Below are 23207 nucleotides of genomic sequence, written 5' to 3'. Positions count from 1 at the left end.
CCTGGACAGTGGTCTTCCCTTCTGTTTCAGTATTCTGGACAACTGCGAGGATTCGTGAGTTTGACCCACTCAGCAGTCTGGGTTCCCTGTTCCTTGCCTTCTTCTTGACTTTCATCCCAACTTCCATGGCCAGTCCCTGGACCTGGTCATTACTCAGAGCTACTGTGCTTCTTAAAAACACTGACCATAATCTCCGACCCTTCCAACGCTCTCATTCTGATGCTTCCTTTATACCTATTTTTCAAATATCACTTCCTGGACATCTATATTCTCTTTGTACATATTTGCTGATTCCAGTCTTCACTTGCTTCCCTTTCCAGGTTAAGTTACATGGCCCACCACTTAGACAACTCTTGTGCCAATGTACGCTATTATCTGGCATCATTTTTATGAACTCTGACAAAATTCCCACCCTTGAAGAATCCAGTTATCTGCCTACTCCAGTATTATTCCATAAGTTTATTGAGCATTTCTAGTTAAGAAAATACACAAAATTTTAAAAACGATACCTTCACATTTCTGGTTTAAAATCTCAGGCCCTCGACTCTCCAAACAAATCCGCAATGCTTGCCTAGTTAGCGCTGCCTCCCATTCTCCACAGAAGCTATGGCAGACTTTATTCTAGCTCCGTAAACCTCCCACCCCAGCACATCCTGCCTCACCCACAGAGTGAAGCTCACCCGCTTCACAGAGAAAATAGAAGGGCTTGGACATAAATTCCCTTTGTTTCCTGGCAACATCTACAATGTTAAATGTACTCACATGCACTTTTTCTCTCTTCCATAATTATGATGTTCAGAGTTTTCCTCTCTCTTGTCTAAGACTTAACCTTTCATCTAGGATCTAAATGCCATCTTCTGCCCTCTTAGAACTCTTGCTCTGTGGATTATTTCCACTCCCTCCTGCACTCTAATTTCTCCTGGCATTTTTAAAACAAAAATGAAACAGGGCTTACAAGGTCCTTGTGATCTTGCCTCTTCCTGTCGCTCCACAGCATTATGCTTATACATTTCTCACCTGTTGGTCTATGTCCTGGCCATGCAGGTTTTCTGTCAGTACTTCAGTGTGCCTTATTCTCACTTGTCCAAGGATTTTGCACATGTTGTTCCTTATTTCTGGAATGCCACCTACCGCTTCATCTTCATTCTCCATATTTGAGTAATGCCTTTTACATGTTTCTTCTTATATCCCCTTCTCTAATGAACCTCACCTACACCGCTTAATAGTTCTATCATAGCACTTATCATTTTGATATACTGAGAGATTTATTTTTCTGGTCCTCCTCATTCTTGTTTTCTCCAAAAAGACTGAGACTGTTCTGTTCAGTGTTGAACTCCTGACATGTGGAACATGTGAACCATTCAACATTTTTGGTTGGATTGGGTCAATCCTTTGACTGGATCTTTGGCCTTAAAGCATAATGCAGAACTTTAGGAAGCTTAATTGGGTCATATGAGAAGTATATTTTGTGTGGTTGAGAGTCCTAAATGGTGCTATTCATCAAGCTAAAATTGAAAACTTGGAATTTTCCAGTTGGGAGAGATGAAGTCTAAAGTCATCAGTGTCTGTAGAAATGAGCCAGAGAGAGGTTTTCGTTGTACATGGTCATATTTATCCTGCTCTGTCCCTGACCCCAACTAGAAAACATGGCCAGTGAGGGTCCCCAGTCTAATCTGGCCTCTTCCTCCAAGTATTTTCTCTCCTGGAAAAGGAGTGAAGGGTAATCTTGGCTTTCTCCTAGAGATGAATACAATGATATATTTCAATGAAGAAGCTTAATCAATGAAACTGAGAAATAAAATCTGAGCTCCATTAATGCAATTCTGCTTGGGCATCTTACTCAATTTAGGTATTCTTGACAAATGCCCCTAATCTGGATAGTTTTTATATTTTTTTAATTCAAAGGATTTGATTATTACTTTGGGATTTTATATTTTCTGTGGTGGAAGCAAAGAGTGTCAAATGCTTAAAGTGGATATTGAGTAGGGTGGCTATCTGCCCTGGTTTGCCTGGTGCAGTCTCAGTCTAGACCTATTTTTTTCCCCAGGGTCTGGTCTGGGTTAGCATGTGACCTATATTTTTCATACATTAGCAAAATTAATATTATTTTTAACCGAGGTTAAATAAATAAACTGAGGTCATTTGGTAGACCTTCATTTTGCATTTAAGTGGTGGTCTCACTGGGTAGTGTGAGAAACCCACACTCTCATTTTAACACATGGTTAAGTCTGAAAGACAGCTCGTGATATGCTTTCTTACTTCTTCTTATCTTTTATAGATGCGATTTGACTAAAACCTCACTTTGAAAGACAGCATGCAGTGCACTCTGATACAAAATAGTGTGCCTACTTGGAACAGTTAGGGACAGTGATTTCCTTCAGGTCTTTGATGGTGGTGAGAGAAGAGTTTGACATGGTCCCCTCTGCTGGCCAATTGAAATGTCAGCTACTTGGGGTGTCACCCTGTGAAGTGGCCTAGGAAGTGCAACAAAAATTAGGGTATAGGTTGACAGAGGCAACAGGAAAATTGGGCAGTTATGAGAGATATTTATGGGACCAGAGGCTGATCAGGTTTGTAATAGAGATGAATACAACGATATATTTCAATATATCATATCAATAGACAAATAGTAAATAGCCCAACTTTCTTTGTGATAGTGGTTTTGGTCAATTGTTTTATGGTTCAAATCTCATTTACTTATTTTATTTTTTGAGAATAAACAAACAATATTGTTTTGAGAATTTTGAGCACTTTTGGCAGCAATGAACTAAAACAAAAACAAACAAAAACCAAGTAGCTGATATTCATTTCCTACAGAAAGTTGCTGATGAACATGACACTTGTCAAATTATTTGACATTTATTACCAATTCCCAAAGCTGTAGTGTTATGTTTTGAATGTTTTATCCCCCTAAAATTCTTAAGTTGAAATCCTCATGCCCAGAGTGATGGTATTAGGAGGTGGGGACTCTGGGAGGAGCTGAATTCATTAGGATGGAGGCCCCATGAATGAGATTAGTGCCTTTATAAAGAGACTTACAAAGAGAGCGCCTGTGTCCCTTCTACCAGGTGAAGATACAGTGAGACTTGATCTTGGACTTTCCAACTTGCAAAACTGTGTGAAATAAATTTTTGTTGTTTATAAGCTCCTTGGCTTATGGTAGTTTTGTTACAGCAACTCAAAGAAACCAAGACACAAAGTCCTATCCCTGACCACAGAAAGCCAGAAGACACAAGACTGTTGAAGAAGCATTACCATCCAAGGCAAGTCTGTCATAATTTAAGCAGACCGTGCTCAAAGGCAAAGCTTTAACGTCTACAGCTGCAGAAAGTGTATTTTTGTATGACTCTATGAGAGGATGACTTTCATTTAGATCAAATGGCTGTTCTCAAATAATTTTGTTAGTTTTAAATTCCAAGTTTCCTTGAGCATATGTGAAAAATGAACTTCTGGCTGTTAAATTATTGGCTCCATTAATGAAAGGACTTGGCAAACATTTAAAAGATGCCCATTTTATATGAATGTCATCAGATATTTTAAGTAGAAAATCATCTAATTCCAATAATGGTTCAGTATTTTTCCCATTCAATTCATGGACTCAGAATAAAGATTTTGGAAGTTCACTTGACATTGGGAATGCTATTGTAAATTTAGTTAGTTAAACAGTTTAAATTTGAAGATAAAAATTATTTGGGGGAGGCTGGGTGGCTCAGTTGGTCTGCCTTCGGCTCAAGTCATGATCCTGGAGTCCTCACATGGAGCCCTGCATTGAGCCCTGCATCGGGCTCCAGGCTCTGTGGGGAGTCTGCTTCTCCTTCCCTCTGCTACTCCCCCTGCTTGTGTACTCTCTCTCTCAAATGAATAAGCAAAATCTTTAAAAAAATTATTTGTTTTTATGGTGATAATAAGAATATAAGTTTTGGTGGGTCATAATGTCGTGGTAAAAATGATATAAAATTTAAAAAATAGGAATGTGCTTGTGGTGCAAGTATAATTTATATTTGGGGCCAAATAAGTGACAATATTCTACCAATCCAGTTGGTTACAGTTGTCAAAATTTACAAATATACATTAAATTTATAAATACATATATAAAATGACAAGCTCGCATATAATTAGTATATGTTTAAGGACACATATATACATAATAAATGTGCATATATAAGCATAAATCATAAATTATATGGATACACCTTATGAGGAAGCTGATACCATCAACTTAATTTAGAAAATAAGCAGAATAATTATTATTGGTTTATATTCATGGACATTAGTCTGTGAATTCTGAATACATTTTGTTTAAAATTCACTGGAAGTCTTTAATCAAAGTATTTATTAAATGCCAAACACTTCAGTATTTGAAGCTTTTAATAAATTGCCATGTTTGAAAAGAAAGCCTGCAACAGTAGGACACTGAAATTTATTTACATGAAAGCAAGTGAAACACCAAACAAATCAAATGATCAGCACTCAAACATTTTACAAGGTTTAATTTTGAGATTTTAGAATAGCTCAACCTCGTGGGAAGAATGTTTTGTTAGAGGTTCTATATTTAAACAAACAAATTGACATTTTATTCTGGAATTTGCTGCAATTAAGGAGCCCTATGATGTTGCGTCATCTAAATTTGGTGAAACATTCAAAGGATTGTAAGGAAAGATTACTTGTCAGTTCTTTTTGCCTTCTAAAAATATTTGTCAGGTAATGCTATTCTCAACAGGCTAGAAGACAGTATCTGTGGAAACTTCTGAGATATTTACACATTTCAATAAGGAAAAATTAGAATACAGTATTTTATTTGGCAGAATTTTCTGAGTTTACCAATTACTTCAGCAATTGCAGAGAGAGTGTTTTTCTCACTTAAAATATTATGATCTACAGAAAAGAGTTAATTAAAGGTGCCAACAATTTCAAATTTATTACCATAAAAAGCAACTTTGGCAAAAAAGGTTGGCAGAAATAAAGATAATAAAGTCATATTGAAAGAATATTCTTGAGAATAAAACCAGTTGACATGATGTTGGACAGAGAGGGCTGAGACAGAGATCAAAGTCTGTGAGTATACATCCTGATAATTATTCTGCTTACGTTATTTTTTAGTGCATGGTTTGAGGCATGATGTGTCTATTATAGTATATGAATTCCAACAACTGTATTATAACTTGCTAAAAAATATTAGTGCTTGCCATTCTGTAATTTTCTGTGTTGTTCTCTGGAACTGTTAGGAATAAATGATCTTCCAGAAACAGTCCACCTTGAACTCCCTGGGTGAGTGATGTTTAATCACATCACCTGCCAATTTCTGCGAACCTCTGGGAAACTATCAGGTCATGAGAATCAATAGAGTAGAGTATTGAATACCTTGAAGTGATTTCTTTGTCAAACATAGGGCACTGAGGTCTCTTGAAAATACAGCACTGGGAGCTGACTCGGGTCACCCTTCCTATCTGACTTATTGTTTAGGCAAAGAGGAGAACATCAGTGAAACTTTCAGGGACAAAATTAACCCTTATTTGTCAGGTCTGACCCCTGTGGAGAGGAAAAAGTCAAAGCAGGATTTCAGGAAAATGTTATTGCCAGAATCCATGTCTTAGAGAAATCAAAACAAATGGGGAACTCAGGAGTACAGCTCCAAGGCTACATTTTGCAAAGTGGTAAGCAATAATGTCAATGATCATAATCTCTTACGATTTGGGTCACCTGCGCAATGTGTGTTTCTCTACTAGTTTTTCATTACATATTAGTCTTTTTTCAGGGGATTCAAATATTGAAAACATTTGATTCATGTTAAAGTGCCATGTAAAGACACCCCCTCCCCCCCAGCCCTAAGCAAAACCAAAACACTGCCTAGAAAATGAGTCTACAATAATCTGGGAAGGAGATAAAAGATTGTTCATAGACACTTAAACCATGTCAGATCATCTGGGTTGTTTATCCAGGGCATTTAAATAATAATTTAAATAATAATGCAGTTTGTATAAAATTGTTCATACTTTAGTTTAAATGAGAAGAAATCTGGCATAGTCCTTATGCACAATAATGACTAAGGATCCCAAGCTGGCCTACTTGGCGCTTGTCCTTCTTCACTGAACATTGTTGGAGAAAATCATAAGTCGGCTGGTCTTGGTTTAAATGTATCACGACAAACCTATACTGGGCGCTTATCACTGCCTGTCAGCCTGACTACATTTCTCCAGTAAATATGTTCCCCACTCACTCCTTGCCTTCCCTCCTCAAACCTTCTGTGAACACTGAGCTACTTTCTGTGCTCAGGGCCTTTTCATGACTTTATCTATCTTTTCTACTGATCAGTCCTATCTCTTTCTATCCCAGGTCGCTCTTTGACTTCTAGACTTTTCTGTACAACTTGCTGGTGGACTTCCACGGAAGGTCTCACAGCTGTCTCAAACTCAGTATCATCTCTGTTATCCTCACTGCCCACAACTGCTCTTCCTTTGATGTCTCTCATCCCACCTACTGGCATGAACACATTCTTAGATGACCAGGTGAGATATCTTGGGGTTGCCCTAGCTTTGTCAGCATTCTCACTCATCCCCACATCTAATCAGTTATGTGACCCGGTAGAGGCCTCTGGATTCTTCCCCTTTATGTTCAGTGCCAAGCCCTCACTGTCTCTCATACCAGTGAGTTTACCTGCCCATGGTCTGATCCATCCTCTGGTTGTTGCCAGAATGGTTTTTAAAATTTAAATATGATCTTGTCATTTCCTGCTTAAGATCTTCTAACTCTTCTCCGCTGCTCCTCAGAATAAACCTCTGATATTTAACAGAGTAAACATGGCCTTTTGTGATCTGGCCCTGCCACATTGTTAGTTTTTTTCTCTCCTCAATCCTTTATTTGATGTTATGTATTTGACACAGGTTTTTTTTTTTTTTTTTCCCTTAATTTAAAACTTTCCCTCTGCTGTTCCCTAAACCCAAGAGTCCTTGTCTTATTTCAAGCTTGTCTAAATCTACTCATTCTTTCAGACTCAGAGGAAAAATCTCTATTAAAAGCTTTTCCTAGAGTTCTCTGAATCCTCCCTATTCTTTTAAGTGAAGATCAGGGATTTTGCCTTTGGGCTTCCATGGCACCCTGTGGAGTATGGGCCCAGCGAGTTTCCCTAGGACAGGCCCTGTGAGAAGTGTTGGAGGGAGGTTAAGGCATGTCTGGTTGATGGAGAATGGCCTGTCACCCCCCACCCCCCTGCCCGCCCATCTGACTGGCTGCTTTTTGTAGTGGCTGGAGGGTCAGGTATGCCTGCAGGAGGCAGAGGGCTCATTGTGAAATAAATGAAAATAAAACCATCAGGAATTGGAGGGTCTAGGGGCCAGTTGGTTCTCTGATCAAGAGTGTTCAGAAGAGATTCCTGACAGTGAGCGGTAGAGTTAGGGGGATAGTGGGAGATGGGACAGGACAGGCATGCGGGGGCCCTCACTTCCCCATGAGATAAACTTTCTGTCGGGCAATAGTTATAGAGAGTTGGCAATGGCAGATTTCCATCATCAAAGGTTTCAAATTGGGTTTGGGATTGAATTTGAGATAGAGAATATTTAATTTGCCTTGCTCCTACTGGGGGATATCACAGAAAAGATAAAATGAAGTGGTGATGTGCTTCAGGGTCAGTGGGTGGAGAAAAGGGGATTTCTGGATAAATATTTAAAGGCGGTATGAACTCGGCAGTTGGTTAGATAAAGGGATTGAGGGAATCAATAAGCACTGCGTGCCTGAGGGTTTAAGTCTGGGAGTGCATTGGTGAGTGTGTGTGTGTGTGTGTGTGTGGTGTATGGATGGGTGGTGGGCAAAGGGAAGAACTGACTCCAGGACCCAAGTGGTCTCCAGCAGCAGAGCATTAGAGTTGAGCACTAGCCAACCATTGTAACTTTGCAATTTTTACAAGTCTTTCCGAAGAGTGGAGTGGGTCTCTGACACCAACAGCAAAACCGGCACCAGGCAGGGGCTTTATAAACATCATTGCTTACTATTGACCCATTTCTCTAGTTGCCTCACTTCTGACCCCAGGAGTTAATTAGGAAATTATTACAGAATTGGGGGCTTGAGAAATAGGAACATATGTTCTGAGTATCTCTTCCCTCTATTTTATAATAAATCCCAGGTTCAAGATTATTAAATGTAAAGAAAGGGAAGGAATTGAACATGTGAGTTGGGGAGGTACCTGTTTTGAAGAAGATTCCTCCCTTGGCATGTGTCCTGTTGAAGGGCTTTTCTCCATGAAGTCTTCTTAGAGCTGAGGGACATCCCTGTATTTGCAAAGTTGGGTATCCTCCACCTACAGACTTTTCTGAACTTCTTTTCTCATTCTTCCTGCTTGTGCAGATCTTGCTTGGAAGTTGGATCGCAAATAGAGACCTTCCAAAGGGAGAAGATGACTTTAACTCACTGGAATTGAGATGTAGACAGAGGCTGTGCTATGAGGGTCATTGTACCCTGATTCCTGCAACCCATGTGACTCATCTTCTCTGCCAAAAACCTCTGGTGTTGCCCCTTTGCTCCTCTGATGCCTTTGACCCTTCACCTTGGCCTGGGTAGAGGGCAGAGGAGACATGTGACTGGAACACAGTGGACTGAATTTTTACTGGATGCCTCAGAAGAGCCTTGATTCAGTCCTTGAGAGTCAACATCTGGCCAGTCCTGGTCCTTTGTGGATAAATTTGATTTTTGCCAACAGTTACATCAATGTTATTTTCTGACTACCATTGCTTCCACTTTGGCTTACTTTCCTTTAATGACACACTGGGCAGATACCATGACTTTCTGGTCAGTTGATTATTGAGGGTCCATTCTTGAATATTTACTTTCAAGCTTTGCGTAAACGTTATCTCACTTTTTCCTGTCTGCCCAGGCTAAGCACATGGACTGAGGGAGCGCCAGGGACAGGTGTGCACTGATTCTGAGATGCCTTGTGTTCGTTGGACTAATGAGGCCCTAGCTTATATTTTCCATCCCCTGCTCCTTAGGACAGGGTTCTGCACACTGGTATGAGAACTAGAGAGAGAACATGCTGGACATGAGGACAGTCAGACATAGAATCACTAGGACCTTCTTAGGCTCTTCCCCCTGGGTTTCCCTCTAGCTCCTGGGCACTGAGGTCAGAAAAATTAATTTGTTAAGATTCCTCCCTACAAGGAGTTTACAGTCTGGGACTGATATTGAACTTAACACAAAAGGTTGTGAGATTAATCGTACTTGTAATAAGAAGCCACTAGAAAAGAAAGGTCATAGTTCAGGGATAGTGGGAGTGGAAGGAAGAACCTGTGTTGGATAAAAACTGCAGTGTCTGTGAGGACAGGACTTGACCAGCAGAGCAGCTCCAGGGAGTGAGAGGGGTGGGGAGGGAGGGTGGTGTGGCTTTGATGGGCATGAGATGGGGAGTCTGAGCTAGAAGAAGAGAGTCCAAGTCGGGTATGTATGTGCACATGCGAGTGCATGTATGTGCTTGGGTTGTAGAGAGAAGTGAATACTCCCCATCTCCTTTAAAGATCCTTGAAAGCCAACAGGGATGGGTCCTGGTATTTTGCACCCATTTTAAGTGAGTCCTCAGGGTTAGTGACTCCAAAACCTGTGGCAGGAAATACCTCCCTCCCTCCAGGCCTCCTAGCCTGGCTCCTCATCCAAGGCCCAGGAATTTGAGGGGATATACCCACAGGTGGAAGGCAGGGATTTAAGTGGTAAAGATCTTTTTCATTAATTTAAAATAAGTGCCCCAAGTTTAATGTCAGTCCTAAATAGGGTCAGAGTGGGAAAGCATAGAACTGGAGAGGTAGGGGCTACTCCAGAAAGGGTTCTTCTTTTTTCCTCCTGAAATGGTTAAAAAACACACCCCTTTGTACCTGGGTCATTCGAGAGGCTGTCTTCTTGGACCTCCTGTGGAAGGTCCTATTGATTCTCTGTCTGACGTCCTCATGTCCAGCATGTTCTCTCTCTAGTTCTCATACTAGTGTGCAGAACCCTGTCCTAAGGAGCTGGGGATGGAAAATAATAGAATTCAGTGGGAAGAAATGACCCAATCCCTCTGGGAGCTCCTAGCCTGATGGAGGAGACACCTAGATATCTAAGATGCAAGCATCAATTGTCTTTATAGGAATCATCTCCCACTCATCACTTCGACTACACCCGTCTTTTTGTCAGGCATCTGTTGGCCCTGCCATAACAGGTTGTTGCACTGAGCAGATGCAAGCTGACTGGTCACCTTGGGTGAGAGCACCAGGTATGGGCAGAAGGCAAAGAGGTTTGCTTTCCCAGGAAAACACCTTGGAATAAACGCCTCAGGCTTTGAATATTCTCATGTGACACATCACAGACCAATGAAGGCTGAATGGATATTTGGAAACAGTCAAAGGACATTCAGTTCAGTGAGGAATATGAGCAGAGAGGCTGAAGTTAAAAAATGGGACTTGGACACCCTGATATGAGGCTTTCAGTTTGCACTGGTTGCTAAACAGGTTCTAAAGTTCGTTTGAAAAGAGGAGTTTCCACAAATATTTTTGGAGCAAAAGATGCACTATTTCCTTTTCCTTTCCTTCCTTCCTTCCTTCCTTCCTTTCTCTCTCTCTCTCTCTCTCTTTCTTTCTTTCTTTTCTTCTTTATAGCTTTATGGAGACATAATTTGGACATCCCACCATGTTAAGTTTCAGGTGTGCAGTGGTGTTGATCTGTTATATTTGTATATTGCAAAATGATCACCACCATAAACTTAGCTACCACGTCTATCCCAACACATAGTTCTTATTTCTTTTTTGTGGTGAGAGCATTTAAGATCTACTTTGTTAGCCATAGTCAAGTATATGATACAATATTATTAGCTATCATCACCATTATATGCATTAGATCCCCAAACCTGTTAATCTTAGAACTGAAAGTTCATGCCCTTTGCTGAGTCTCACCCTATTTCCTACATCCCCCGACCCCTGGTCCCCAGCACTCTACTCTCTGTTCCTCTGAGATTGACTTTCTTAGGTTCCATATATAAGTGATAATTGGTCCTCTTTTGGGACAAGGGCTTTTTCTCTCAGAATGACTAGTTTGAAGAGGATAATGGCCACTTAGAGGTAGAAGCTCTGATTTATTTGTGACAAAGTTGTTCTCACCTTACCATCACATACTTGGACTTGGCTTTAGCAGGGCCACTAACATACTGAGCCAAGTTCTTTTGTCCCAAAGCAATGGAAGGCTGAGGCATCCTTCAATTCTGGGAAAGTGTAGGGGAAGCAATACATTTTTGGGGGCCTTCCTGAAAGAAGAAGCCTGTGAGGGTGATTAGAAAGGAGGGGAGGTAGAAGTCAGGCTGCCAAGCTAGAGACTGCTTATTGCCAGTCTTGGATGTGGAAGAAGAGAGGCAAAACCAGGACAAATCAGCTTAGTGAGATTGATTTAGGGGACCCCTGTCAATGAGGGTGACATAAATGTGAGGTGAAGGGAGTTGTTTGAAGACTGGGATGGCCTTTATGGGAAGCTGTGATAAGATGGGACCCTAAATAGGAGGATAGAGGCTCCCAGTTTAACTCTGGGCCTTTTTGGCAATTAGAGCTGGTTCTAAAGTACTGATGGGACCTGGACTGAGTCCCAATTGGCCTGACACATTCTTTAATCCCTGGAGGCACTGGAGTGGCAAGCCAAGATACATGAATTGCCAATTCAATCATGAAAATGACTTGGACAAATAGGATTTTTATGTTCCTGTAAGTTCACATGTGAGCAGACCTTGGGGAAAAAGAAGCTGACCAGTGGAGTATGAAGGACACTAGGGTTTCTGTTCCCTGCTGAGATTCCAGGAAGCTTAGGAGGATATTTGTATCCTGAAATGTCCCAAATGGCCATAATCCTTGGTCCCCTCCGGTTCTCTCTGGGGTAGAATTCCATTCCCTCCCTCTCTTCCTGTTCTGAGTTGGCAACCAAGAAGAGCCAGCCGGATATGTGGAGGAATTTAGCTTCCATAATGGATCAGAGACACTTAGAGGGGAAGGGGCTTAGGCAGATGTCAATCCATCCCTAACTGCTAGCCTGGCAGGAAGGAGGGAAGCAAATACACCATGTCTGTACACAGTGGAGCTGGCGTGGGGGGATGACTTTTTATTCTGAGTCTACCTTCTGCTGTCAGTATGCAGTTTTGCTCAATAGATACACAGTATGGTTGTATGTTTACAAAAACATCTTTCTCAAGGCTGGGAGTCTCCTTGTTCCCCAACCTTCTTTAATATCTCCTTTTTATACATGAAAAATACTGTGTGTGGGGAGTCCAGTTCATTCACCAAATATCAGTAATCCCCAGGGGGTTCTATCCTCATGATCAATTCTCCCTATGATTTCCTCCTCTGGCAGAACTACCAATCTGTCTTGTTCCTTGTTCTACTGGCTTCGAATCTCCCCGAACACAAGACTTGGTCCCCTTTGTCTGAATTCCTCTGAGCACCACCAACATGAAGCTGTTGTGTGAGAGGCTCTTGCTGAAGGTTTGTGTTGACTGTCCAGGATGATCCTTTTATCTTGACCATTGATCACCAACAGTGAATGTTCGTCAGTTGTGGCTGACACTAGCCAGCCCCTGTCGGGGCCTCTCATTCTACCACAATGCTTCTCTTCCTTGACTTCCACCATCTCCTGGCTGTTGTCCCCTCTTCAGCTTCCTCCCCTAATCTTCTCACTTTCTCTCCTCACTCCTTCACAAAACAAGTGTTTATTGAGTGCTTACCACTTGTAGGGACTCTTCAGCACGCTGGGCTGGTTCGTTTCATTGTCCTTCTTTCTTATTGTCCACATAAACCTCACCTTTCCAACCAAAGTCATTCAGGGTCCCTCAGGATATATATATATATATATATATATATATATATATATATATATATACACACACACACACACACACACATACATACATACATATACATACATACATACATATTTCTACATATATATATATATATATATATATATGATTTCTTTTCAGTGTAACAGAATTCATTGTTTTTGCACCACACCCAGTACTCCATGCAATGCATGCCCTCCATAATACCCACCACCTGGCTCCCCCAACCTCCCACCCCCCACCCCTTCAAAACCCTCAGGTTGTTTTTCAGAGTCCATAGTCTCTCATGGTTCATCTCGCCCTCCAATTTCCCTCAACTCCCTTCTCCTCTCCATTTCCCCATGTCCTCTGTGTTATTTGTTATGCTCCGCAAGTAAGTGAATATTTTTAAGCAAAAGAAAAAACCAGAACAAAACAAGCAAAACAACCATCTCCTCCTGGATGAAAGTTGTCGCTCTTCTTTGAGACAGGAGATCTACAATCAGTTATTTTTGTCATAGTTTTCTTACTCTCTTTAGATGTGTGTGTGTGTGTTTCAGGGCTGGGGAGAACAAAGAAGCTCTCACTGCTGGCCAGTGGTAGACAGTATAATTTCATAACAAGTTTCTGAAACGGAGCCCCAGGGTCTGGTTCTCCCTCTCTCCTAGGCTCCCTGGGAGTTCCCTGTCCTCTGGTCAACTGCTTCAATGGGACAAGAGCTTCACAGCTGATCTGTGGGGAAGCAAGGGTCTCTTGACAGTCAGAGGGGAGTGGCCCGTGTCATTGACAAATGCTAGGGGGAGCGGTGGAGGAGAGTTCCTGGGCAAGGAGTAGAGTGGTATCAGGGAGATTTTCCCTGTCCTTTCAGGGCAGCTTGGGAGCAGGGGCAGGGAGGCAGGAGCCAGCATGGGACAGTAGAGCTGTGCTGTGAGCACCCCATGGGAAGGCCAGGACCCTGGTTATGAGGCAGTGGAGCACAGGTGTGTGTGTGGTATGGGGTCGCTGAGTGAGGTAGGGGGGATACTGAGTATCTGCTTTGTCTGTGAATTTGTGCACAATTAGACATTTAATTTAATTTAATTTTAACTTTTCTGGGCTGGTCTTAGGGGAAGAAGTGCCTCAAGGCTCAGGGCAGGTGATGCGGGCTGGATGGAGGAATGTAACAGCTCCATAACCCAGGGAGAGCCTTCAGAGAGGGTCAGGGCTGAAGCCGAAGGAGGCTGACTCATGCGATTTTCCAGCACACTGCTGTCTTCCCAAGCATTACAAGTGACATTCCAAGCTTAGAGCTTGGAGCTGTGTGGGCTGCTTCTTGGGGGGTTAGGAGCCCCAGGTAACCTGGAAAAAATCTTCTCTTATAGCGTCCATATCCCTGCCACTGCCCACTACCCTACCCCAGCCTGTTTTCACCATGACCTTTGGAGAGTGTACTGCAGGGCAACAGTACTGCCAAAATAAATAGCAAACCAGAGCTGGCATGGAACCCTGGGAAACACCTCTCTTTGCTAAGGAGCAAAGTAAATGCCCTCAGGTAGCAAGACGTGGCTTAGTGGATTTGGGGTCAGGTGAGAAGGGGAGGGAGAAAGGCCGCTGAAGGAGGACCCTTTTGGCAAAGGGGTCTGAGCCCTCTCTGGGCTCCTGGGAACTGAGGGTACATGCTCACAGGAGGGCATGTTTGAATGAGTCAAGAGAGGGCGAAGAGCAGGGCCTGGCATGGGTGGGTGGGCAGAGACACATGAAGAGATGGAGACACATGCAGAGAAAGACAGAAAAGGACCAGGAGGAAGAGGGAGAGATTTGGCTGACAGAAAGTTAAGAGAGATCGGTCTAGAGTGAGAGACTCTGAAAGAGAGGGAAAAGAGACAATATAAAGACTGTCCTGAAAAACTCCCTCCTTTTCATGTTTGAGTTCATGGAGAGAAGACTGTTTCACCCTGGTGGCCACAGCTCAGAAAGGCTTCTCAAGATGTGGGGAAATAAGGATGAAACTGGGTATGGGCAGATAACCTACAAAAGGTAGGGGACTTTACCTGGCTGGAGGCGAGAAGTTAGGGTTAGGATGGGGTGTGGCCCTGTTTCTCTGTCCCCAGGAAAGAATGGTCCAAGGTTTCAGGGCAATGCCCTCCTACTCAGATGAGAAGGAAGTGTGGGCTGGGTGGGTGAGGAAGGCCAGAAGTCATTAGCCTTGTCTGGGGTGGGGATTGAATTGGAGTCCACGTCTCTTTTGGTTGGTCAAGTCTGGCCGAGCACTGAGAAATGAGCACCTGTACCTGTGAGGTGTGTCGTCTTTGTGTGACCTGGAGCTGAGGCTGTGAGTGTGCCCCCTTCAGCAGGCCTTCTCCAGACTGGGGAGAGAACCTTGTTGCAAAGAAGCTAAACAATTCTACTGATATTCCAGGTGGAAACGTGAGGGTGGGTGGCTCATCCAAGGGCTTTCTGTACAGCTCCCTCACCGGGCTCCCTTCCAAGGCTCCAGGGCTGTGGCCTAGCTGCAAGCTCCTCATCGTCTTCCCTTGTGTACCTGGCTTCTTCTTCCCCTATCATGGTTCTCAGTATGGTTTCTCAAACTCATTCACACCTGTGTAACTATTCCAGACTTTAAATTCCTCTGTGTTAAATGATCAGATGTATTTGTTTTCCAATCTGGGCCCCAAATGAGAAAGACTAGTGATCAAACAGAAAATGGTCCTTGAGCTTATATCTTCCTTGAGGGGGAGGGGGAACACAGACTATAAATGAATACACATAAGATTCCAGGAGGTGACCGTTTCTATGATGGAGATAGGTAATAGAGACTCCCATGCTGGGGGTGAGGTGGTAAGAGGAGATCTCTTTGACAAGGGACATTTGAGCTGCTGGAAGTGAGGGTGGCTGATATCCGTGAGAAGAGCATGGTGAGCAGAGACCCTGAGGCTGGACCATCCTGGTGGCACAGGGACTGGCAAGAAAACCACATGGCAGGACTGGAGGGAGCGAGAGGGGGTACTAGTGGGAACTGGATTCCGAGTGGGGGGCACAGATCATTTGGGGTCTTACAGACCCTTGCAAAGACTTCTGTGTTTATTCTGAGTGGCTAGGAAAGCCACAAAGAAAGGAAAAATTTAAGTGGAGAAATGGAATTGTCTAACTCACATTTTATAAAGGATCTTTTTGGCTGTGTGGAGAATAGATTGGGGAAGCAGAGACTGCTTTATCAGCTGGGGTTACTGCATGTTATAGAAAACCCAAGATAGATTTATGTCTTCATAGTAAAGAAATACAGAGATACACAGCTTAGAGCTGGCAAGGTAGTTCCATGTGGTCATCAATGACTCACCCTTCCCTATTTTTGTCTTCTCCACTCTTCTCCCTGCCTTCCAGCCTCCTGGGCACTTCCTGTTCTACCATGAATGCTGAAGCAGCAGCTCTTGGGCACTTGGATGCAGCGTGTGGGAGCAAGGGAAAGGAAGGGCTAGCTCTAGATCTCTTCTCATAAGTCTCCACGCAGCACACAGCAAGGAGTTTGATGCAGCAGATCTGATTTTCTTTCTTTCTTTCTTTTTTAAAGACTTTCTGTCAGTGTTTCCGTGTATTTGTTTTTGTTCTGGTATTAAATAAATCTTATTCTTGAGGTTCATTTTGGCTGTTTTTCTTGTCATTTACTTTTTTAAAAATTTTTTATAAATTAATTTATTTTCAGAAAAACAGTATTCATTATTTTTTCACCACACCCAGTGCTCCATGCAATCCATGCCCTCCAAAATACCCACCACACGGTACCCCAATCTCCCACCCCCTGCCACTTCAAACCCCTCAGATTGTTTTTTGGAGTCCATAGTCTCTCATGGTTCACCTCCCCTTCCAGTTTCTCCCAACTCCATTCTCCTCTCTAACACCCCCTGTCCTCCATGCTATTTGTTATGCTCCACAAATAAGTGAGACCATATGATAATTGACTCTCTCTGTTTGACTTATTTCACTCAGCATAATCTCTTCCAGTCCCGTCCGTGTTGCTACAAAAGTTGGGTATTTGTCCTTTCTGATGGAGGCATAATACTCCATAGAGTATATGGACCACATCTTCCTTATCCATTCGTCTGTTGAAGGGCATCTTGGTTCTTTCCATAGTTTGGCGACTGTGGCCATTGCTGCTATAAACATTAGGGTACAGATGGCCCTTCTTTTCACAACATCTGTATCTTTGGGCTAAATACCCAGGAGTGCAATTGCAGGGTCATAGGGGAATTCTATTTTTAATTTCTTGAGGAATCTCCACACTGTTCTCCAAAGAGGCTGCACCAACTTGCATTCCCACCAACAGTGTAAGAGGGTTCCCCTTTCTCCACATCTAAGGAAATGTTGAAAAACAAAAATAAAGCTGGGGGCATCATGTTACCTGATTTCAAGCTTTATTACAAAGCTGCGATCACCAAGACAGCATGGTACTGGCATAAAAACAGACACATAGACCAGTGGAACAGATTAGAGAGCCCAGATATGGACACTCAACTCTATGGTCAAATAATCTTTGACAAAACAGGAAAAAATATACAGTGGAAAAAAGACAGTCTCTTCAATAAATGGTGCTGGGAAAACTGGACAGCTATAAGTAGAAGAATGAAACTCGACCATTCTCTTACACCGTACACAAAGATCAACTCAAAATGGATAAAAGACCTCAACGTGAGACAGGAATCCATCAGAATCCTAGAGGAGAACATAGGCAGTAATCTCTTCGCTATCAGCCACAGCAACTTTTTTCAAGATATGTCTCCAAAGGCAAAGGAAACAAAAGTGAAAATAAACTTCTGGGACTTCATCAAAATCAAAAGCTTCTGCACAGCAAAGGAAACAGTCAAAAAAAAAAAAAAACAAAGAGGCAACCCACGGAATGGGAGAAGATGTTTGCAAATGACAGTACAGACAAAAGGTTGATATCCACGATCTATAAAGAACTCCTCAAACTCAACACACATGAAACAGGCAAACATATCAAAAAATGGGCAGAAGATATGAACAGACACTTCTCCAATCAAGACTACAAATGGCTATCAGACACATGAAAAAATGATCATCATCACTAGCCCTCAGGGAGATTCAAATTAAAACCACATTGAGATATCACCTTACACCAGTTAGAATGGCCAAAATTAACAAACAGGAAACAACATGTCTTGTCATTTACTTTTGTGTGTCCTTTTGTTTGTTTGTTTTTGTTTATATACCTTATAAATCTTACTTTTGGGGCTCATTTTGGCTGGGTTTTCCCTTTTTTCCTCTTTCTTTCTCTCTTTTTTCTTTTTTCTTTCTTTTAGGTGGTGACTTCCAATTGCTCTGAAACTTCCCAGAGTGCACCTTGCATGGATCGTGGTTGATAATATTCAGCTATGCATCCCCTCAACCACCTCTCACCAAAATGACTAGAAGGAAGAACACCCAACAGAGGAAAAATTCAGAGACTGTGCCCTCTCCCACAGAATATTGGATATAGACATAAACGGTATGTTGGAATGGGAATACAGGGTATTAATTATCCAGGTAATGGATAGGTTGGAGAAAACCATTAGTGACAACATAGAATCTCTAAGGACAGAAGTGAGAGCTGATCTGGCAGAGGTTAAAAGTGCCAGCAATGAGATCCAATCTAATCTAAATACTCTAACAGCCAGGATAACCGAGGCAGAAGATAGAATTAGTGATCTAGAGGACCAATTGATAGAGAAGGAGGATCAGGAGGAGGCCTGGATCAAATAGCTTAGAAGCCATGAAAACAGATTTAGGGAAATAAATGGTCATGAAATGTTCCAACATCAGAATTATTGGGATCCCTGAGGGGGTGGAGAAAGAGAGAAGACTAGAAGATATAGTTGAACAAATTCTGGGTGAAAATTTCCCTAATCTGAGGAATGGAACAAGTGTTCATGTCTTAGAGGCAGAAAGATATCCTCCAAGATCAACGAGTCTGGAAAGACATCCAGACACTTAATTGTGAAATTCACAAATCATAATTTCAGACAGGAGATCCTGAGGGCACCTAGGGGAAAGAAATCCCTTACATACAGAGGAAGGTCCATCAGAATAATGATAGACCTGGCCACAGAAACCTGGCAAGCCAGAAAGGGCTGGTAGACATAATCAGGGCACTGAATGAGGAGAGCATGCAGCCAAGAATACTTTATCCAACAAGGCTGACATTCAAAATGGATGGAGAGATAAAGAACTTCCAAGAATGGCAAGGTTTAAAAGGGTATGTGAACACCAAGCCAGAACTACAAGAAATATTAAGGAGGGGTTCTATAAAAGAAGAAAAAACCCAAGAGTGACATAGAACATAAATTTACAGAGACAATCTATAGAAAGAAACACCTCACAGACATCATGATGTCAATAAAAAGTTGACATCACTCTCAACATGAAGGGCCTAAATGCTCACCTAAAATGTCAAGGGTTACAGACTGGATAAAATGACAGGACCTGTCCATATGCTGTCTACAAAAGGAACACTTGGAACCTAAAGATACATCCAAATTGAAAGTGTAGGGATGGAGAAGCATCTTTCATGCCAACAGGCCTCAAAAGAAAGCTGGGATAGCGATTCTCATATCAGATAAATTAGATTTTAAGCTAAAGACTGTAGTCAGAGATACAGAAGGACATATCATTCTTAAAGGGTCTATCAACTAAGAAGGTCTGACAATTATAAATATTTATGGCCCCCAATATGGGAGCAGCCAACTACATAAACCAACTGTTAACCAAAATAAAGAGCCATATTGGAATAAATACATTAATAGTAGGGGATCTTAGCACATCACTCTCAGTAATAGACAGATCATCCAAGCAGAAAATCAATAAAGAAACAAGTGCTTTGAATGAGGACCAGCTGGACCTCATAGATATATACAGAACATTCCACCCTAAAAAAACAGAATACTCCTTCTCCAGTGCACATGGAACTTTCTCCAGAATAGACCACATATTAGGTCACAAATCAGGGCTCAACCAATACCAAAGACTGAGATTATTCCCTGTGTATTCTCAGACCACAATGCTTTGAAACTGGAGCTCAACCACAAGAAAAAGTTTGGAAGGAATTAAAACACTTGGAAGTTAAAGACCAACCTGCTTAAGAATGTTTGGATCTACCAGAAAATCAAAGAACTTAAACAATTCATGGAGACCAGAGAGATGAAGACACATCAGTCCAAAACATATGGGATATGGCAGAGGCAGTCCTAAGAGGGAAATACATAGCCATCCAAGCCCCATTCAAAAAAGTTAAAATTCCCAAATACACCAGCTCTGTTTACACCTTAAAGAACTGGAAAATCAACAATAAATTCAGCCAACCCCATGCACAAGAAGGGAAATAATCAAGATTAGAGCAGAGATTGATGAGTTAGAAATTAGAGTACAGTAGAACACATCAACAAAACTAGAAGCTGGTTCCTTGAGAGAATCAATAAGATCAATAAACCACAGGCTAAAGTAATACAAAAGAAAAGAAGGAGGACCCAAATTAATAAAATTATAAATGAGAGGGGAGAGATCATGACTGACACCAAGGAAATAGAAACAATCATCAGAAATTATTATCAGCAGTTATATGCCAATAAGTTAAGCAGCCTAGAAGAAATGGATGCATACCTGAATGCATACCAGGATGCATACCTGGAAACCTACAAACTTCCAAGACTGAAACAGGAAGAAATTGACAACCTGAATAGACCAATATCTAGTGATGAAATTGAAGAAGTGATCAAAAACCTCCCAAAAAACAAAAGCCCAGGACCTGATGGATTCCCTGGAGAATTCTACCAACCTTTCAAAGAAGAAATAACACCTGTTCTCCTGAAGCTTTTTCAAAAAATTGAAGCAGAAGGAAAACTTCCAGACTCTTTTTATGAAGCCAGCATTACCCTGATCCCCAAACCAGGCAAAGACCCCACCAAAAAGGAGAATTTTAGACCAATATCACTGATGAATATGGATGCTAAGATTCTCAACAAGATCCTAGCAAATAGGATCCAACAGCACATTAAAAAGATTATCCACCATGACCAGGTGGGATTCATCCCTGGGTTACAAGGATGGTTCAACATTTGCAAATCAATCAATGTGATGGAACAAATCAATAAGAGAAGGGAGAAGAACCACATGGTCCTCTCAATTGATGCAGAAAAAGCATTTGACAAAATCCAGAATCCATTCCTGATTAAAACGCTTCAAAGTATAGGGATAGAGGGAACATTCCTGAACTTCATCAAATCTACCTATGGAAAACCCACAGCAAATATCATCCTCAATGAGAAAAAGCTCCCACAGCCTTCCCGTTGAGATCAGGAACACGACAAGGATGCTCACTCTCACCACTCTTGTTCAACATAGTATTAGAAGTCCTAGCAACAGCAATCAGACAAGAAAGGGAAATAAAAGGTATCCAACTTGGCAATGAAGAAGTCAAACTCTCTCTCTTTGCAGATGTCTTGATACTTTATATGGGAAACCCAAAAGACTCCATCCCCAAACTACTAGAACTTATACAGCAATTCAGTAATGTGGCAGGATACAAAGTCAATGTATAGAAATCAGTGGCTTTCTTATACACTAACAGTGAAAATACAGAAAGGGAAATTAGAGAATGGATTCCATTCACTATAGCACCAAGAACCATAAGATACCTGGGAATAAACCTAACCAAAGAGGTAAAGGATCTGTACTCGAGGAACTACAGAACATTCATGAAAGAAATTGAAGAAGACACAAAAAGATGGAAGACCATTCCATGCTCTTGGATTGGAAGACTAAACATTGTTAAAATGTCTATACTGCCTAAAGCCATCTATACTTTTCATGCCATTCCGATCAAAATTCCACCGGTATTTTTCAAAGCCTGCTGAAGCAAATAATCCTAAAATTTGTATGGAATCAGAAGAGACCCTGAATCACTAAGGAAATGTTGAAAAACAAAAATAAAACTGGCAGCATCACGTTACCTGATTTCAAGCTTTACTACAAAGCTGTGATCACCAAGACAGCATGGTATTGGCATAAAAACAGACACATAGACCAGTGGAACAGAGTAGAGAGCCCAGATATGGACCCTCAACTCTATGGTCAAATAATCTTCGACAAAACAGGAAAAAATATACAGTGGAAAAAAGACAGTCTCTTCAATAAATGGTGCTGGGAAAATTGTACAGCTATATGTAGAAGAACGAAACTTGACCATTCTCTTACACCATACACAAAGATAAACTCGAAATGGATGAAAGACATCAACGTGAGACAGGAATCCATCAGAATCCTAGAGGAGAACATAGGCAGGAATCTCTTCGATATCAGCCACAGCAACTTCTTTCAAGATATGTCTCCAAAGGCAAAGGAAACAAAAGCGAAAATAAACTTTTGGGACTTCGTCAAGATCAAAAGTTTCTGTGCAGCAAAGGAAACAGTCAAGAAAACAAAGAGGCAACCCACGGAATGGGAGAAGATATTTGCAAATGACAGTACAGACAAAAGGTTGATATCCAGGATCTATAAAGGACTTCTCAAACTCAACACACACAAAACAGATAATCATGTCAAAAAATGGGCAGAAGACATGAACAGACACTTCTCCAATGAAGACATAGAAATGTCTATCAGACATATGAAAAAATGATCATCATCACTAGCCATCAGGGAGATTCAAATTAAAACCACATTGAGATACCACCTTATACCACTTAGAATGGCCAAAATTAGCAAGAAAGGAAACAATGTGTGTTGGAGAGGATGTGGAGAAAGGGGAACCCTCTTACACAGTTGGTGGGAATGCAAGTTGGTGCAGCCTCTTTGGAGAACAGTGTGGAGATTCCTCAAGAAATAAAAATAGAGCTTCCCTATGACCCTGCATTTGCACTCCTGGGTATTTACCCCAAAGATACAGATGTAGTGAAAAGAAGGGCCATCTGTACTCCAATGTTTATAGCGGCAATGGCCACGGTCGCCAAACTGTGAAAAGAACCAAGATGTCCTTCAATGGATGAATGGATAAGGAAGAGGTGGGCCATATACACTATGGAGTATTAAGCCTCCATCAGAAAGAATGAATATCCAACTTTTGTAGCAACATAGACAGGACTGGAAGAGATGATCCTGAGTGAAATAAGTCAAGCAGAGAGAGCCAATTATCATAGGGTTTTACTTATTTGTGGAGCATAAAAAATAACATGGAGGACATAGGGAGATGGAGAGGAGAAGGGAGTTGAGGGAAATTGGAAGGGGAGATGAACCATGAGAGACTATGGACTCTGAAAAACAATCTGAGGGTTTTGATGGGGCAGGGGGTGGGAGGTTGGGGGAGCCAGGTGGTGGGTATTAATGGAGGACACGTATTACATGGAGTACTGGGTGTGGTGCATAAAAAATGAATTCTGTTACG

The 23207-nt window shown here is 41.8% G+C and overlaps 1 long non-coding RNA gene across 3 annotated transcripts in view; it reads right to left on the bottom strand.

Moving 5' to 3' along the window:
- Positions 1–23207, bottom strand: part of LOC122891221 — a 30118-nt gene that overhangs the window by 1175 nt on the left and 5736 nt on the right. The window contains exons 4-5 of one of the 3 annotated variants that reach the window (XR_006381261.1): positions 9852–9983; positions 8177–8370 (exon numbers count right to left, since the gene is read on the bottom strand). This is a non-coding gene — a long non-coding RNA (uncharacterized LOC122891221). Of the gene's footprint in view, positions 1–3047; positions 3115–8176; positions 8371–9851; positions 9984–23207 lie in introns of those variants that run through there. The other 2 variants (XR_006381262.1, XR_006381260.1) reach the window with 2 other exon arrangements.

The sequence above is a fragment of the Neovison vison genome, chromosome 12, assembly GCF_020171115.1.
Source record: "Neovison vison isolate M4711 chromosome 12, ASM_NN_V1, whole genome shotgun sequence".
In the NCBI taxonomy this organism is placed as follows: domain Eukaryota; kingdom Metazoa; phylum Chordata; class Mammalia; order Carnivora; family Mustelidae; genus Neogale; species Neogale vison.
The sequence above is the reverse complement of the archived record's forward strand: the minus strand, read 5'-3'. Positions and strand labels throughout refer to the sequence as shown.